Raw genomic sequence first — 19,738 nt, forward strand, 5'->3', positions numbered from 1 at the left:
ACCGCCTCCCGCTCATTTCCGACACCTCCATCCCAGCAGCTTCCCAGGACTTCAGCTGCAGGTGGCAGCAGCCCCTTCTCCACCAATACGCCCTCCACAGCACTAGGGACACTTCCTCACCCTGCTGCTGTGTTCAACTGAACCATCCAAGATTTTTCAAGAGAGGAAGGTCATTTTAAATCAGACCCAAGTTTTCCATCACTCCTTAGATTCTGTGATCGACTGAAAGAGGCCACAGGCACAGCTGGCTCAGTGTCCTAATGCCAACTCTGTGTAGTCCCATCTTCTTCCCTTTCAACAGAATACTTCTCCTGAAAACGCCACCTACATCAAAACTAACGCAAGTTACAAACTTGTGGAACTAGGTCAGGTTGCCCTTGAACATGGTATTTTATGTCTCCGGCCCCTGAAATGTTGCTCTGCATATGATAAATCCTAAAAACTTACCCAAGTGACAGCTCTTCAGGGCTAGACTGCGATTGTCTATAAAACCGCAAAAGTGGCATGTTCATACATTAATTTTAGAGCTAAAATAGATATTATTTTACTGTCCTCTACCTTTTATTGCCACAGAACCCCAAAAGAAGTCTCAAGAGTTCAACAGTGACTCTGGACCATCTCCAGGTTCATTGGTTTTCCCTTCCAGTATTCTGTATGGCATATGGGGATCCCTCTCTAGCTGAACACAAATTTTGCTACAGTGTACAAAAAGTTTCTTGTATTATTTCTTTGATATTTCTCCTTATGTTGTTTGCTATTTCTAGAGCTTCTGTTATGTGGACATCTGAACGTGCTTGTGTGTCTGAGGAGCGTGGGGGTGACGAGGAGGGAGAGAGTGTGCGTGTAATTTTCCTAGTTTCATCCATTATTTGTTTCCTTTGTATAGTTTCATTGTATTAAAAAATAACTCACTTCATCCTCTACAGGAATCCACATTGTGTTCTTGTAGGCCAGAGTAAATATTTTAAACCTGCAGGCCACACAGTCTGCCAAAGCTTTGAGCCCACTCTATTATCACAGTAGGTAAGGAGCTACAGACAAGCAGAGAGCAGGTGAGAATAGCAGTGTTCCATTTAACTGTTAAGCAAAAAAAGGGTGGCTTGTAAGTTCTGGTTTAGTGACCTTAGCCCTAGATTGGAAATTTTTTTCAGTGCTAGATACATTATTATTTTTTCCATTATAATTTTGTGGGGAAGCTCTTTGTTTGCAGTTATTTTCTAATCTGAGACTATTACATGATTTCTCTTTTTCTCTCAAAAATGCCTGATTGAATAAATTATTGTCTGCAACAACAGGTGTTAAAACTCTATAACAACCTCAGAGCCAACTCACTGGAAAAGAACCTGATGCTAGAAAGATTGAGGGCAGGAGGAGAAGGGCGTGACAGAGGGTGAGATGGTTGGATGACATCATCAACTCAATGGACATTAGTTTGATCAAAGGAGATAGTAACAGGGAAGCCTGATATGCTGCAGTCCACAGGATCAGCAAGAGTCAGACACAACTGAACAACTGTAACAGCTAGAAGTAAAATATTCATTCCTTTACTTCCCCAAATTTAATTACTTCAAGCCCCTTTTTAAAGGCTTAAGATTCAATCCATCCTTGGGGCCCTGTCCCCTAGGGCTATACAAAGACTTCAGGTTAAAAGGCTTGTCAGCCCGCCAAGTAAGGGTCTAGATCCTTTGTCTATGTTCTTCAGTCTTCTATTTCTTAGCAAAACATACCAACTTTCTGCTATCTTTACACAGTGCTACTTAAGGAACCTCACAGACTCCCTGCCCCTGACCACAGATGTGTCGCCTACGGCCATCCCTCAATGTGGGCGGCCAAGTGCCACCAACGCAGTCTCTTCCACCCTGTTTCCTATTTTCCCCTAGACTGAGTCTGTCTATCTCTGTCCACCAAATTTAACAAAGTTCCCTTCGTACTATTCTCATCTGAGATGTTACAGCACAAGTACCTAAATGATCCTTGAGAAGCAGTGCTACCTTCTCTTTTCTAGGATTAAGGAAGGGAAAAGACAATGCAAATAACTAGTTTTGTGCCTATTTTTTTCTCGATAATATACTGCTACACTTCCATTAAACTTGTCTTATTAGAAAGCTATGCTTCTCCAAGCACATCCAAATGCATCTGCACCAGAACAGGACACGAATTTTCTTGACACCTGATCGGGACAAACAGCTGGGATTTCTTCCCCAGGATGCCCCTTGACTGACAGGTAAAGGAGGAGGCTGCCAGGTTCCTGGCACACTCCAGACATAAGCAGAAAAGGGGAGATGTCTACAGACGAAGACAACGGTCAGCAGTTATATTCCCTGGACTCGTGGCATCTATAGGACTTCGGACTTTGTGCAGACCAGCCTGAAGGGGCCACAGCTCCCAAGTTCAGAGGGTGCCACCTGGCTCAGCCAGAGGGCCCCCTAAAGCAAGCAATGGACTGGCTCATTTCAGAGAATAAGATCCAGTAACACTTCCATATCATTCTTGCCCCATGAATACAGGAGACTTCTAACAGTTCTGAGCCCACATCATCTCCTTCAGAAGGGTGTGTCTGGGGCTTAGCAGGTGGCCACACCAGGCCCATGAATCTACATTATGTGAGTTATTCCAACAGTTGAGTTACTGCAGGAAGATGCAGGGAGAAAGGAGTCACCATGGTGCGCCGAGACCACCAGCTATCTCACCCAGAAATGTTTCCTGAAAGATTAATGAACGGATGTGCTTGTAGATCGATATGCTTCTAAAGTAGGTGTAGTAATATGCACTCAGAAACAATAACACAACGAGCATGCTGAATGAGAGAGGATGCTCAAGAGGAGACAGCTGAACTGACTCAAAGGACAGGAAGACATCATGCTTGTATCATAGCAATTATGTTGGATGACTAATTTATAATCTGAAAATAATGACTACTTTTCAACTTGAACTTGACTACTTTTCAACTTGAACTTTACGGAGCTGGGCATCACACTTTCCTTTAGACTTTACTTCATGACATCTAGTCTAACCTTGATTTTAGGGTAAAAAAGCAGAAACTTCAATCCTCCCTTCTTTAAGGCTAGAAGGAGCACAGCTTGTTAAGCAGGGGAATGACATGATCAAAAGGGTTCTAAAAGGCTACCATGATAGCTACAATGGAAGGCAGGGTGGAGGGCACCAAAAGAAAAGTTATTATAATGATGTTGGTTAAAGGAGTTTACTTAATTTCAACTAACAGTAGCAGAAATGGAAAGTGCAGATTGAAGCTAAAATCAAAAACATTTGGTTGTTGACTGGATTTGAGAACTAGTGAAAGGTAAAAGTTATGAAAGATGTACAGATTTCAGATCTGAATACAGGGTATATGATTTACTGGATTAGATAATATTGGGGGAAGAGTCTTGCTGGAAGAATCATACTGGACGAAGATCAAAGATTCTGTTTAAGCACACTGAATTTGAGACGTCCCCCGTGGTCCAGTGGCTAGGACTCCGCACTCCCAATGCAGGGGGCCTGGGCTCCATCCCTGGTCAGGGAACTAGATTCCACAAGCCATAGCTAAAAGTCCCCATGACATAATTAAAAATCACACACGCTGCAATGAAGACGAACAATCCCGCATGCCACAACCAAGACCTGGCAGCCAAACAAATAAATGGGGGAAAAAAGACACACCGAATCTGAGATATCTATGAGAGATTCAAGTGAGGCCTCTCAAATGATACTCAGCATGCCTCATGTTCAAGTGACCTGAATACACAGAGGATTCTGAAAAGGGCTAAACTAGAGATGAGAAGCTGGAGTCACCAGAATGAAGCAGTCTGAGTTAATGAGACTTCCTAGGAAGAAAAGTGCAGAGAAAAACACTCTTTATAAGGCTGGATGAGGAAAATAAGCCATTAAAGGAAGCCAAAAAGGAACAGTCTACGAGTCAGGAGGAAAGTCAGATGTGGGTTCTCCATGTGTTGGGGGGGGATTCGGTGACGCGCTGCAAAGCCGGTGGGAGGTCGGGTGAGGAGAAGCTTGTCCCCTGGACTCAGCACCTACTCCGCACATGGGTGATCCTGCACCTGCCGTGACAGGAGCGCCAGACATCAGGAGAGTGGTGGGCTTCCAGGAGACAGGGAAGTGAGAACTCAGCACAGGGGACGGGACAGGGTCTGGCCTCTGAACGGGGAGGACACAGCTGTGGCTCAAGGGAGAAGAGGAAGCCAGCACAGACTGGATTTTTCTCCCTTCACGATGAGAAAGACTTGCTTATGCTTCATTTCTGACGTGACAGATCAGAAAAGAAATAGAAGGTAAAGAAAAATGAAGGGTTACCAATATTCTAAGTCCTCCAGAGAAGGTAGGAAGGACGGGATCCAGACCCGGGCTGAGGTGGTCTTCAGACTTCTGTTACTACTTTCTGAGTCAGAACCTAGATTCTGAGCATAACTAAGTGTTTTAAGACACGAAACTGAAATATTTTTCAGGCACAAGTCAGACACGTGAAGAGCAGCCCACTTTTCTGGTGTGCCGCACCGAGAGCAGGGGGTAGAGACGAGAATTAAATCGTGGGCGAGCAGGGGAATTCCAGGGTCAGGCCTCTGCGGAGCAAAACAGGAAACGGGGCACTTCACTCAGTACCTGTTAACTGCTGTCAGTGGCAGAGTCACCGTTTTTCCTGGAAACATACTTTATTCTTCTTTATTCCTTATAGGGAACTTTACTAAAACTGTCAGCCTTCTGAATAATTCCTGCCACCCTTGAAATATTAACTGTTACTCTGCATAAGGCCAAGGACCGAAGGTTAACAAAGTGAGTAGTTACACGACCCTGAAGGATCAGGGGAAACGTCTCTTCCGATTTAATGAGCGTCAACTACGCTTCATTAAAGCTGAGGGCTTCGTGGTGGCTCAGCTGATAAAAGAATCCGCTTTCAGTGCAGGAGACCTGGGCTTGATCTCGAGGCTGGAGAGATCCCCTGGAGAAAGGAATGGCAACCCACTCCGGCATTCTCTCTCTCCTGGAGGGTCCCACAGACAGAGGCGCCTGGCAGGCTACAGTCCGTGGGGTCACAGGAGTCAGACACGACTTAGCGACTACACCACCACCACCACCACCATTATCTAAATCTTAGAGACTAAACCTTACACACTAAACACTTGTTCAATGAAACGTCATATCCAGAATTTGCTTTTATTTATCCAGAGGGGGGGTGGGGGATCATAGGTGAAACAAGATTCCCCCATCAGTAACAACTGAGGCTGGATACCACACACATGGGTGGGGGGGAGGCGTTCTTCTTTCCCTTGCTAGTTTTTAAAAAGATATGCTAATTCATTTTGTTTCCTCCTAGTCTACAACTTTACATAAAAACTTATGCACTGAGTACTAGCAAAAATGGTATGTCACAAATACGAATAATAAACGTTTACTTTCATATCTGATTTTCACTAGAACATAATCTTATCTGCATTCTTTCTGAGGTCTTATAATTCTAAAATTCACTATGCACTTCCTGTCTTCTTCCCCTAACTCTAAGAGAGATATATATATTTAGGAGATATATTTGAAGTTTTTAAAAAACACACTGCAGAGTTACCACATCAACATATGGCAAACTGCAGCACCCATTTAGTTTAAAATCCTGCTATCTATATGCATCATTCATGCACTCCCATCACATGTTCCTTCTTTGAAAATAAAAGTTACTAGGCCAATACAAAAGTAAAAATCTGGAATATGAAATTCAGACAAAGGATCATGCTGAGATTGTTTCCAAAAGGTCTCTCCTCTCTGGTTTCCCGCTCGCCTCTGACTGCCCGCTCCATCCCTCTGCTCCTATGTACCTTGTGTGTGGTGGCCTTCTCCAGGATGTCCTAGGGTCCCCTTTTCCCTCCCCTCCCATGTCTTCACCTTATTAACTCTATGCTGATGACTCGTGAGTCTACTTTCTCTTCTCTGAGCATTAGACACTCATTCAACTGCTTACTGGACACATCTGTGTGAATGTTGACAGGATACTCAAATTTCCTATGTTCACAAAGTATAAACTGTTAGTCACTCAGTCATGTCTGACTCTTTGTGACCCATGGACCGTAGCCCACCAGGCTTCTCTGTCCATGGGATTCTCCAGGCAAGAATACTGGAGTGGGTTGCCATGCCCTCCTCCAGGAGATCTGTCCAAGAATCGAACCTGGGTCTCCTGCATTAGCAGGCAGATTCTTTGCAGTCTGAGTGACCAAGCAATCCCACTTTGTGATGGTGGGTTAGTCACCAGGTCGTGTCCAATTCCGTGACACCATGGACTGTAGCCCGCGAGGCTCCTGTGTCTGTGGGATTCCCCAGGCAAGAACACTGGAGTGGGCCGCCATCTTCTTCTCCTATGTCCACCAGTGAATGGGTAACCTTACTTCTGTAGCCTAGTCCTCCTCTCCATGCCCCACTTGGGTGATCAACGCTCCCAGCAGTACTTCAGGCCAGAGCTGAGGGCTCTCCCTCGCTCCTCCACGGTATCACATCACGGCACATCCTGTGGATTCGTACATCCTATGTACGCTTACTCTCTCCATCCCCACGGCATTTGCTCAGCCTTACTTCAGCCCCCACCGCCTTCCACCTGCATCACTGTAGCTGCCTCCTAACTAATTTGGTAGGAGCTTCACAGCCTTCCTTCCCTGCCTGATACTCTTTGCCCTGTATTTAGATCTAAAACTGATGTCACTCACCACTTTAAAATCCCTCAAGGGCTTCCCAAAACTTGCAGGCTAAATTCAAAATCTCAAAGCCTATGAAATCCTGTTTCTCTCTCCAGCCTCATCTTTTAATGTTTTCTTGCATTCTAAGCTTCGATCTGCTACTCGAAGTTCCTTAAATATGCGATGATTACTTCTCTGCCCTCGACCTGAAGGATCCCGCCTGCTGCTCCTTGGTTGACTTGGGCCCCTCTTCTCTGTACCCTCGCTCTGAGGTCCCATCCTCCTCCTTCCCGTACCCACTGAACCTCGTGTTCACCTTCACCAAAGTAAAATTTACATCTCACACCAAATTTAAAACGTCCATTGGACGGCACACATGCTCCTCAGGAGAGGGCACATAAAATGTCAGCCCACCAACGGCCAGGGCCACACACAGCGCAGAGCCACTCATCAACACACGTTTCCTCAATGAACACTTCTATGAATATATAAACATCGCAGTCACATGGTTTTTTGGGCCTAACTTGTTAAACATTTTTGGAGTAATATAAATGTTCCACCTCCTTCACATTTCTATGTGCATGCGTGTGTGATAAGTCGCTCTGGTTGTGTCCAATTCTTTGCAACCCCACAAACTGTAGCCTGCCAGGCTCCTCTGTCCATGGATTCTCCAGACAAGGATACTGGAGTGGGTTGCCATGCCCTCCTCCAGGGGATTTTCCAGACTCAGGGATCGGACCTGCTTCTCTTATAGCTCCTGCATTGTTGGCAGGTGGATCCTTTACCATTAGCGCCACCTGGGAAGCCATATTGATCAAATATAGCTTCTAGGAAGTGATTACTTAATCACTTAAGAGTCCCTCTAAGACTTTTCTCCTGACAGCTTCGTGCACAAACACACGCCACTGAGGCGCAGTGTAGGCCAGGCTCCCGAGGCGACAGGAGGCCTGAGGGAAAAGCATAGGGTGGAGCAGCCTCAGGTCCTTCAAGAAAGGCACGTGAAATATGAAGGAAGAACGCAAGAGCCGCCATCTGGAGCAGGGGAAAAGGCTCGTACTTTCAGGCTCTAAGATAGCAACCACTTACGCCAATGTGGACGAAGTATTTGGAAGGCTAAAAGACAAAGACATACCACTGACTTAACTTCATGGCCTGGAGAGAGAAAGCTGAGAGAGAAGTATAACCAAATCCTCTGTGAATGTATCAAGTAACCCATGATTCCCAGACTGTGTCGAGCAGTCAGCAAACATCCAGGGACCCCATGGGATATCTTCAATGTGAGGGAAGCACAATGATACTTAATATATGTACAACGCTGTGTGAACTAACCCAAGATAACTCAAAATTCCAACCTTAGAGCACACACTCTTTACAATGACATCTATTTGCAAAGCACAGCTGTCCAGCAGCTGCTGTGCAAAAAGTCCAGTACTGTACAGAAGCAGGTATGGAACCGGAGAAGACGCTGGTGGTGGTCAGTCTGATCCCAGTGTTTGAAGAGCTGTATAAAGCCGCACAGGCACACGTAAGTAATCATGGTTATTTGGGAAGGAAATAAAACAATTTATTTTCTTCCTATGTACGTGTGTAACTTTTTCAAATGGCAGCTCAGTTTTTAGAACATAAATACTACGTTGCTTAGACCAAACCTAATAAATAAATCTGTGAGGTATTTCTCTTGGCCTGAGAACACCATGAGAAAATTACTAAAGTGTTAAGGGAAACAAAAACAAAAGTTTGGGAGCCTCTGAAACAAGCTAAGTTAATCTTGTGAAATATCGGCAGTGTCGCCAGGCACTGGGCATTTCTAAAACAAGCAGTAACTCCTCCTATGATGCCACTGACAGTACGCGACCCCTAAGTACACGAGCTGCTTTCCAACTGCATCCTGTTAGCCATCCAGTTTATACGACAGGGGAGAGTATGACTAACGAAAGCTACACAAAAGCTGTAATGCAGAAGGAGATTTGCTATTTTTTACAGTAAAGGAAAATGATTTTACTAGTGGGTCTCACACAAAAATGAAAGCAACAGTTATGACTGTAACATCAACAGACTACGTGAAACGCCCTCTCCCAAACCCCTTCAGCGTAGCACTGCCTATTCACTGCCTAAGACTCGGCTCAAACATGACCTTCTGAGATGAGGCTGCTGCGAGTTCCTTGGTCTAAGCATTTAGAACACAAGGCTCATTATTTCGATTTTAACACTTAAAAATACTGCCTTATAATTTATCTGCCCACAGCTGGACCTTCCTACCATGCTAAGAGTTCTTCTTTGACCACAGCTGTGTCTGACACATTAGACAATGGCTGCTGAATAAAAGGATTTTCAAGAAACAATGTCAGCTCAGTTCTCTAAAAACTGTTTGTCTTATCCAATAGTATGACCAAATATTTCTCAAGGACCTACCACATAGGGAAGATATTTAAAAAAAAAAAAAAAAAGATGAAAATTCTAGTGGATTTCATATTTCCGCACAAGAAAATTACTTATCTGTTTTATTGGGTTTTTCTCTTTTGTGTCACAATAATGCTATCTCCCAAAGAGTAGTTGCACTGTCATTACTGTTTCAGCTTTTACACTGGCTGTTAATAGGAAGCAAGCTTTCCTGTGCATCAGAATCGCTGTGGGGGTTTGTTAGAACACAGGCTGCTGACCTCTCCTTGCAGAATTTCAGATTCACCAAGTTTGGGGCAGGTGCAGGAATGTTCAAGACTAACAGTGATACTGATGGCTCAATGGTTTAGAAATACTGACTCTGAAGATTTACAGCTGAATATTTCAAAACAATGGGCAATTCTTAAGAGTATTACTATATGCCAGGCATATTTCTAAGCACTTTAAATACAGGAACTCATCTGATAATACCTTGAAAAGCACTATGCTATGTTTTAACACTCCCTTCAAATCCAAGAAACTCTGGCAAACTCTCACTTGGAATCTCTCAGCCAGGGCTCATGTTCCCACCTTACACTTATATTTGTTAACCTCTTGAACTCTTAAACACTATTTTAAAGTTTGTGTGTGTGTTTTTAAATTATTTGGAAAGCCATTAGGTTGAATGGTTTTTCTCATGAAAAACAACAACTTAGCCACCAAAGAATGTGTTTTACTCCATAGTTTTCATCAAAAAGAAGAGCCTATTCACTGTAGCAAACAAAGAAACACTTCTTAACCTGGAACTCCACAGGGCTCAGTGCACGGGCATAGTCAGACATGCCTATCTCCCGAGTCTTTCCCAGGGAGAGGTCTATTTGCATATTTTAAAAGCTACTACCTGAGGATCAAGCTTCTAATTTAGCACACACACAGACAGCCTGATGCTGCTCAGAAACGAGGTCAGTGGGCACCATCTCCACAGTTTTCCTCTTGCCTGTTCCAGGTCCCCCAATGTCTCCCAGGGGACACACTTTTTGATTGCCTGGCTTTGGTGGCCAGCTGGGCTCCAGGTCGTGGGTCCCGGAACATGAAAGCAATCAACTAATTCTTTCCTAGCTATCACCGCAACGGCTCAGTGCCTAGGAAGCAGACAGAGATGCCTAGCTCCCAGCTTTTCCGTGAAAGGGGTCTACCTGCGTAGTTCAGAAGATGCTGCCTGAGGGTCTGACTTCCAGTCAGCCTGCATCCAGGTGACTGCAAGGTGCTGACTGAGATCCTCCCCTCTGACCACTGGTGGGTTTTGGCACACCCTCAACAACAAAGAATGTGGCATTGGACAATCACTAGGTTTTGAGAGCCAACCAAGAACTTGGACCAGGCTGATGATAATGTTCAATTCCTGCACATGGCCAGTACATCACACCTGGAAGAGGCGGCTACTTTATATAACGCACAGAAGAAACCAGAGTGTCCAGGAAGATGAAGAAACAGGTCCCAAACAAAAGAACAAAATAAAACCGAAAAACAGACCTTCATAAAATGGAGATAAGTGATTTACCTGATAACGAGTTCAAAATGAAAGTCACAGAGATGCTGACTGACGTCAGGAGGGCAATACCGGAAAAGAGTGAGAATTTTAACAGCAACAGAAAATGTAAGTACCAAACAGAAATCACAAAGCTGAAAGAACACAATTACTAAGTTGAAAAATTCAACAGAAAGGTTCAACAAAAGACAAGCTCATGTGAAAGAAGGGATCAGCAAACTCAAAGACAGGACAGTGGAATTTGACAGAAGGAGAAAAAAATAAACAAAAAAAAAAGTGAAGACAGATTAATGAACAAGAGACAACATCCAGCAGACCAATACATATGTTATATGGTGCCAGAAGAAGTCAAAGGCAGAAAGCTTATTTGAAGAAATACTGGCTGAAAAACCTGCAACCTTGGTGAAAGAGACAGATATCCAGATGCAGGAAACCCACAGAGTTGCAAATAAATGAATACAAAAGAACCCACACTGAACATTACAATTAAACTGCCAAACCTTAGAGACATACAAATATACACACACAAGGAGCAAGAACCTTCCCCCCCAAATTTTTTTTTAAAAAGCAACTTGTTACATATAAAGTAATCCTCCATCCCTTATAGAAATGTTGGAGAACAAAGTAGGAAGGTATGTTCTAGGTGCTAAAAGAAAAAAAAGCAAAAAACTGTTAACCAAGACTATTCTACCAGCAAGCCTGTCCTTCAGAACTGGAAGAGATGAATTTTCCAGACAAGCAAAAGTTGCAGAAATTCATCATCACTAGAACAGACAAAAAGAAGTTACAGGGAGCTGTTACAGCTGAAACAAAAGGATGATAGCTACAAAGAGAAAAGCATATTAATGTGTAATTATCACTGATAAAGGTAAATGCACAATTAATGATGGTGGATAAACCAATAATTTATACTTACAAATACTTATAAATCTAGTATAAACATTAGAAGACAAAATTAATAAAAAAAACTGAACCATCATAATTTCTTAAAACATTATGCAAGGTAAAAAAAATATAAATTATGACATCAAAAACATAAAATGGGGAGAATAAAAGTATTAAGCTTTAGGATGGATTCAATCTAAAGTTGTCACCTGCTTAAAACAGACTGTGATAAATGTAAGATGTCTTATATAAGCCTCATCATAACCACAAACCAAAAACAAAATCCTACAATGGATATACAATACAAGAGAGAGAGAATGAATCTATAGCATAGCACTATAAAAAAAAAAAACCATCAAATCACAAAGGAAGAGAAATAGAAGAAATAAGAGTTATAAAACGGCCAGAAAACAACAAAATGGTAATGCTAAGTTCATGCCTATAATTACTTTAAATGTAAATGAACTAAACATTCCTGTCAAAAGACACAGAGTAGCTGAATACAACAGAAACCACAAGACTCAGCTATATACTAACAAGAGCACTTCAGCTTTAAGGACACAGACTGAAAGTGAGAAGAGAAAAGGGTATTCTGTTCAAATAAAAACCAAAAGGAAGGAGGGATAGCTATGCTTATAACAAACAAAACAGGTAAGACTGTAGTAAGAGACAAAGAAGGTCATTAAAAGGAGTCAATCCAACAAGAGGATACAATACTTGTAAATATTTATGCACCAAATATGGAAGCACCTAACATATATAAAGCTAATATTAACAGACCTGAAGGGAGAAAGAGCAATACAATAATAGTAGGAGACTTTAATAAGTACACATGGATCAATCTACAGGATAGATCATATGTTAAGTCACAGTTCAAGTATTAATAAATTAAAAAGACTGAGGTCATATCAGGCATTTTTATCTGACCATGAAAATATGAAATGAGAAATCAATTACAAGAAAAAAAAAGTGGAAAACTCACTTCACATACTACTGACTAACCAATAGGTCACAGAAAAACTTGAGAGAAATCAAGGGACTTAGCAGGTGGTGCCTGCCAGTGCAGGTGACACAGGCTGGATCCCGGTCCCAGAAGATCCCACACGGTGCAAGGTGACTGAACCCCTGCAGCGGAACTACTGAAGCCCACGCGCCGAGAGCCTGTGCTCCACAAGAGAAGCCACCACGAGAAGCCTGCTCACCACCACCAGAAAAGGCCCACGCGCAGCAATGAAAATCCAGCAAGGTCAAAAACAAAATAAATTTTAAAAAAACCTTTCCAAGGGAAGTCAAAAAACATTTTGAGACAAAAATGGATGTACTACATACCAATCTTCCGGGATGCAGCAAAAGCAGTACCAAGAAAAAAGTTCACAGAAACAACTACGTTAACAACAACAAAGAACTCAAATAAATAATCTAACTTTATACCTCAAGCTGCTCAGTCGTGTCCGACTCTTTTGAGACCCCATGGAATATACATCCATGGAATTCCCCAGGCAAGAACACTGGAGTGGGTAGCCGTTCCCTTCTCCAGGGGATCTTCCCCACCCAGGGATGGAAGCCAGGTCTCCCGCACTGCAGGTGGATTCTTTACCAGCTGAGCCACTTCCCTGGTAGTTCAGATGGTAAAGAATCTGCCTGCAATTTAGGAGACCACGGTTCAATCCCTGGATGGGGAAGATCCCCTGGAGAAGAGAATGGCAACCCACTCCAGTGTTCTTGCCTGGAGAATTCCATGAACAGAGGAGCCCGGTGGGCTACAGTCCATGAGGTTGCAAGAGTCAGACACAACTGTGTGACTAACACACACACACATACCTCAAGTAGTTAGAAAAAGAATAAAGCCCGAAGTTAGCAGAAGGAAGAAACTAAGAGTGGAAATAAATGGAAAATAAAATAAAAAGGCAATAGAAAAGATTAGCAAAACAAAGAGCTACTTTTCAAAACATAAAACTCTTTAAACTTACCAAAAAAATAGAGAATTTAGAAAAGAGGAGACATTACAACTGAAACCACAGAAATACAAAGAATCACAAAGATTACTAAGAACAATTACATGCCAAAAAAATGGACAAGCCAGAAGAAACTAGTTAACTTCCTAGAAACATGCAAATCTACCAAGACTAAACCATGAAGAAACAGAAAATCTAAACAGACTGATAACGAGTAAGGAGACTAAATCAGTAAACCGCCCAACAAACAACAGGACCAGATGACTCACCAGTGAACTCTACCCAACAGTTAGAAAGAATGAATACCGGGACTTCCTCGTGGCTCAGTGCTTAAGAAGCCACTGTGCAATCCGAGGGCACAGGTGTGACCCCACAGGCCTGGAGTGACCAAGCCCACGCGCCACACTGAGAGTCTGCAAGATGCAACAGAAGATCCTGTGTGCTCCAGCACAGCCCAAAGAAAACAATAAACTAAAAAACAAACAAAAGGAAGTAATATCAATCCTCTCCAAGTCTTCCAAAAAAAAATGAGTATACTCCCAAACTCATTTTACAGGGCCAGCATAATCCTGGTGACAGAACCACATATGGCCACTAAGGGAAATAAATTACAAGCCAATAAGCCTGATGAAAACAGATGTAAAAATCTTAAAAAACTGAATTCAATAGTCAAAGTGTGATTACAGAGATAGAATTGTTCAACATCTGCAATCAAAATAAGACACAGCACATTAACAAAATAAAGGGTAAAAGTCACATGATCTCAAAGAAGAAGAAAAAGCATTTGGTAAAACTCAGCATCCATTGATGATAGGATACTCTTAAACAAAGCAGGTATGTAGGGAGAACATACTTTGATGTAAAAAAGACTGTACAGATATGTCTCATTTCATTGTACTTTGCTTTATTGTACCCTACAGATATCGCATTTTTCACAAATTGAAGGTTTGTGGCAACTGGGCATTGACCAAATGCATTAGCACCATTTTCCCAACAACATCTGTTCACTTTGTGTTTCTGTATTGTATCTTGGAAATTTTCACAATATTTTTTTTCATTATTATGCCTGTAGGTGAAAAACCCACAGCTAACATGTACTCAGTGGTGATGAGCGAGAAGCTTTTCCTCTAAGATCAGAAACAAGACAAAGATGCCTGCCCTTACCACTTTTTTTTCAATATAGTATTGAAAATCCTAGGCAGACAAATTAGGCAAGGGGGGGAGGGGGGAGGCATCAAAACTGGAAAGGAAAAAGTAAACTGTCTCTATTTGCAGATGACATGATCCCTAAAGACTCCACCAAAAAACTGCTGGAACTCATAACAAATTATGAACGGGGGAATGGCACAATGGAAAAGATAGTCTCTTCAATAAATGGTGCTGGGAAAACTGAACAGCCACATGCAAAAGAATCCAACTGGACCAATACCTTACACTACATCCAAAAATCTATTCAAGATGGACTAAATACTTGAATACAAAACCTGAAGCCATAAAACTCTAGTAGAAGAAACCAGGAATAAGTTCCTTGACATCACTCCTGGCAATGATTTTTTGAATTTGGTACCAAAAAATGGGATTTTTTGGAAATTCTTGGTACCAGTGGAATTTTACTCAGCCATAAAACAAAGGATGGAAACACTGCCACTCACAACTACACGGATGAAACTGGAGGCCATGATGCTAAATGAAACTCAGAAAGAAAAATGAGAACTATGCAAAGTCACTGCTATCTGAAATCAGAACAGAGAACAGATTGGTGGCGGCCAGAGGCAGGGGGTTAGGGACAGGGGTGGGAGTGGAGGTGGCAGAAATGGGTTAGAGGGGCCAAAAGGTACAAACTCCCAACTGTAAGTTCTGGGGATATAAAGTACAGCATAGTGACTGTAGTTAGCAATACTGTCATATATTTGACTGTTGCTAAGAATAAGTCTTAAAAGTTGTCATAAAAAGTAAAAATAATTTATATGAAGTGTTGAGTGTCAACTGAATTAACTGTGGTAAGCATCTCACAATATATTTATATATCAAATCATTATGTTGTACGCTTTAAACAAACACAATGCTATATGTGAATTACTTCAATTAAACTGGGATGTGGGGACCTAGTCCTACTTACAGATCGGAAGTAGTGAAATAAACTTTAGCTCCATCACCCTCATCCGATCTATGTCTCACCATTTTCATTCCTTGCCTCTGGACTCAACCAAGATTTCTACAAACACACCACAAGTGTGAGTCATGGTTTTATTCCAGTAATGACTGGATAAATCCTAAGCATACCAAGATGATTACAGAGTTCATACATCTAATTACAGGTATCAGTGATGATTTGAGTTACTAAACTCACTATCTCCTATCTGTGTTCACGAACTCCAAGTTCATGCCAAGTTTGATGAACACTGGAGGCAATATATAAAATACATTATCTTATATTCTACAAATAGTAAGCAAAACACATTATAACAGAGAAAGAAAACATAAAAAACCATTAGATATAATAAAGTAACTGTGGGGAAAAGATATTATTACCGTGACTTTAAAATATACAAAAATAAATGATTCACAGAGGATTTTACTACCTATTAATATTTGATGAGTTCTGATAGTGTCCAAAATGACATACAGTGGTTATGATTTGGGGGAGAGGATGAAAACCATGTGAATAAACAGTTTAATATAGGCCTCTACCTTTCGCTCATCATCTTTGTATCAAGTTTACTTAATGTGGCACAAAAGCCGAAAGATCACTGAAGTAACTGCTTGGAGACCTTAGCTTAACTAGAACCCTGAGGAAGCTGTACATAAGCAGCACTGCCTATAGCCTTCTTTTCTTTTCCACTTTGGTGACTGCAGCCGTGAAAACAGAAGACAGCTGCCCCTTGGAAGAAAAATTATGACAAACCTAGAAGGCGTATTAAAAAGCCGAGATATCACTTTGCCAACAAAGGTGCATATAGTCAAAGTTATGGTTTTCCCAGCGTTCATGGATGGATGTGAGATTTGGACCATAAAGAAGGATGAGCATCAGAGAACTGATGCTTTCAACTTGCGGTGTTGGAAACACTGAGAGTCTTTTGGACAGCAAAGAGATCAAACTAATCAATCCTAATGGAAAACTACCCTGAGTATTCATATTGAACCTGAACCTCCAATACTTCAGCCACCTGATGTGAAAAGCCACCTCACTGGAAAAGACCCCGATGCTGGGAAAGACTGAAGGCAGGAGGAGAAGGGGACGACAGAGGATGAGATGGTTGGATGGCATCACTGACACAATAGATGTGAGTTTGAGCAAGCTCCAGGAGATGGTGAAGGACAGGAAAGCTTGGCATGCTGCAGTTCATGGGGTCACAAAGAGTCAGACACAACTTAGAACCAAACAATTCTATCAATGTTTACTTCAGCATTTGCTAAAGATATTCAAGTTTTTGACATTCAAAACTGTTGTTTCTTAAAGTGGTAGGTTTTGTATAATTCTCATATCCTTAGTTTTTAGTTTATTTTACTGATTTGGGTTAACGTCTCAGTTTATTTTTTACACCTAAACAATGGCCTAGGGTATTCTAGACCTACAATGATTAAAATTTTTAAATTGTTCTTAAAGGATTTGAAGCAGCTTTATAACATTTTTGGCTTCCCTTGTGGCTCAGTTGGTAATGAATCTGCCTGCAATGTGGGAGACCTGCTATCAATCCTGGGTTGGGAAGATCCCCTGGAGAAGGGAAAGGCTACCCACTCCAGTGTTCTGGCCTGGAGAATTCCATGGACTGTATAGTCAGTCCATGGGGTTGCAAAGAGTCAGACACAACTGAGTGACTTTCACTTTCACTGTAACATTTTACCAGAGTAATTAATAGATATTCAGACCAACAAAGTGATACTTTATTTCTATCCTGCATAAATAGGCATAACTCTTTATTGTGGACATATGCCACTTCTTTCTGCATACTTTGTTCTGGAAGCAACAACCCACTTCCTTTCCTTTAGAGAAATCACCTCTTCCTAACTCCAACCGTACGATTTTGATAGGGTGTCAACCAGAGGAGTCCACAACCACGACCATGATGTGTGCACAGGACACAATCCGGGCCAGAATCCTTCCCCGGGAAGGACTATGCAGGGAGATGCCCTTTCCTCCTCATGGTTGTTAAAATGAGATGATGAACCTGGAGCTGAGGGCAACCATGGAAAAAAGAACACCCACCTCTAGTCAGAAAGTAAGAAGCCAATGTGCGAAGAATCAAGGAAGGGAGTTGAGAAGTCCCAGGTCTTGGGGACTCTTTTTAAACAAATGTTTCTTTTTTCTTAAACAAATGTTTAAGCAGCCAGATTCAGCTTTCCTGGGGGTAGTCTATGCACTGATACCACCAGTTTGGGAGTTTGGTTTCTAAGATCATAACCAAAAATCTCTAATTAATATGTCAGAATTAGTATTAATCCTTGATAAGTAAGAAAAACAGAGAGAAGCAAGGAGTAGACTGCAAAGATTGAAGGAAGAAAAATCTGTCAAAATTTCAGAAAATAATAGACCTTTTCAGTATGCCAACTTGTACTGTATGAAGATACACTCTGGGAATAATAAATGATAATTCAACTGCTCTGGTTTCGAGTGTGTGCACTCACTGGAACGACGGCAGTGGTCCTCAGGTGAGGAGGCTGCTTTAAGAGCCAATTCTACAGAAGACGAGAGCCGTGTCATCAGCCACCACAGAGAAATCCCAACACCCAGCCAGGGTCACAGACAGGGACTGAGACCTAAGTCAGCATACAGAAAGGCAAGGGATTTCCCATTGGAAATACTTATACACAGGTGGGCTGCTGGTAACACAGCTAAAATTCAGTCCTGAGTGCAGTGCTATTTTCATTTGGCCCTTTAGAGTTTAGCAGATAAATAGCCTTTTCCCACCTAGCATAAATTTCAAAGTTGGTTAACAGATGAGAAGTTCACGGGAGGCCCCCAAATTTGTTTTTGATAGGGAATCTCAAAGTGAGTTTACAGTGACCTTGTCAAGGGCAGAACTGCTAAATGCAGACTGAAGGAATGAGCTGTTCTCCTCTCGCAGGAACAAACCTCAAGTGAAGTGATTTCCTCTTCTCTTCAGAGGTAGTGTCTGGGCTAAGCCACACATCGCAAGTATGGAAACTGAAACACAAAACAGGCTTCAAAAGAAGGCTGACATAGCTTTTCTAAGCACTAGTGATATACTTTTCAATCTCAAGAGTGCGAAAGTCTTTACACCAGTTTCTGTTACCACACGTCCACCTGGGCATGCACGCATATAAGCCCGCGCATGCGCGCAACAGGAGGGAAGGGGGCAGGGCACAAACATCAGAAGAACGACAAAGCCTGAGGACGTGACACAAACTCATCAGAACCAAACAGGCACAAAATGGCAGATGGGTCGACCTTCACTGGACCCTGCGCCTCGGTGTACACTCACTATATGCCTTTGCAAGCTAACTGACACACTCCACCATGACAGTTTCGAGGCTAATCAAAAAGTGGGCAGTGGTCCAATTCCTGGAAATCCCCGCTACCCCCCTCCCTGAAACAGTGGGAATAATCCTCCCACACCAACCCATAGTAACTAACCATGCCATACTTCCGAGCTGTCTCACCTTCCGAGATGGCCCACACTCTGTCGGTGGAGTATGTTTCTCACTAAATAAATCCGTTTTTTACCTACCACGTTGTTTTTCACTGGAGTATTTCTGCGATGAGACAACCAAGAACCTCAGCTTCATGAAGTCCTGAAACCGAGTGTGTGAGCGCAGCTGGAAGACTGCGGGCTCTGGCCAGGCTGGAGCCGCGGTCCAAGTCCCAGCCTGTCACAGCTTCCCGAGGAGCAGGGCTCCCCCGGTGGCTCCACGGCAAAGAGCGCCCCTGCAAGGCAGGGGACACAAGCGTGACCCCTGGGTCAGGAAGACCCCCCGGAGAGGGAAATGGCAACCTGCTCCCAGTATTCAGAGGAGGCTGGGGGTACAGTCCGGGGGGGGGTTGCAAGAGTCAGAAATGACTCAGCAACTAAACAACAAGAGCTAACTTCAGGAAATGACTGTATACTGAACAAAGAAAATGTGAGTAATACACTGATATTACAGCAGTGAAACCTAAACTGGACTTCTTACCTCTGAAGAAGATGATAAATTCGTGTTGCTTACGCCACTAAGCTTGTAATAATCTGTTACTGCAAGCCACAGGACACTACCGTACCAAGAGAGAGCACATCACTTGCCAAGGACCCACAGGTAACGAAAGCAAGTCTGGGAGTCTTCCTTGTCCACTGTTCTTTTCTTTC

General features: G+C 42.5%; 1 protein-coding gene across 2 annotated transcripts in view; it reads right to left on the reverse strand.

The window, feature by feature from the left end:
• The window catches only part of CDC42SE2 (CDC42 small effector 2), a 47,564-nt gene that overhangs the window by 11,514 nt on the left and 16,312 nt on the right, over positions 1-19,738 (reverse strand). The window lies entirely within an intron of this gene.

Source organism: Odocoileus virginianus, chromosome 3 (genome assembly GCF_023699985.2).
Source record: "Odocoileus virginianus isolate 20LAN1187 ecotype Illinois chromosome 3, Ovbor_1.2, whole genome shotgun sequence".
In the NCBI taxonomy this organism is placed as follows: Eukaryota; Metazoa; Chordata; class Mammalia; order Artiodactyla; family Cervidae; genus Odocoileus; species Odocoileus virginianus.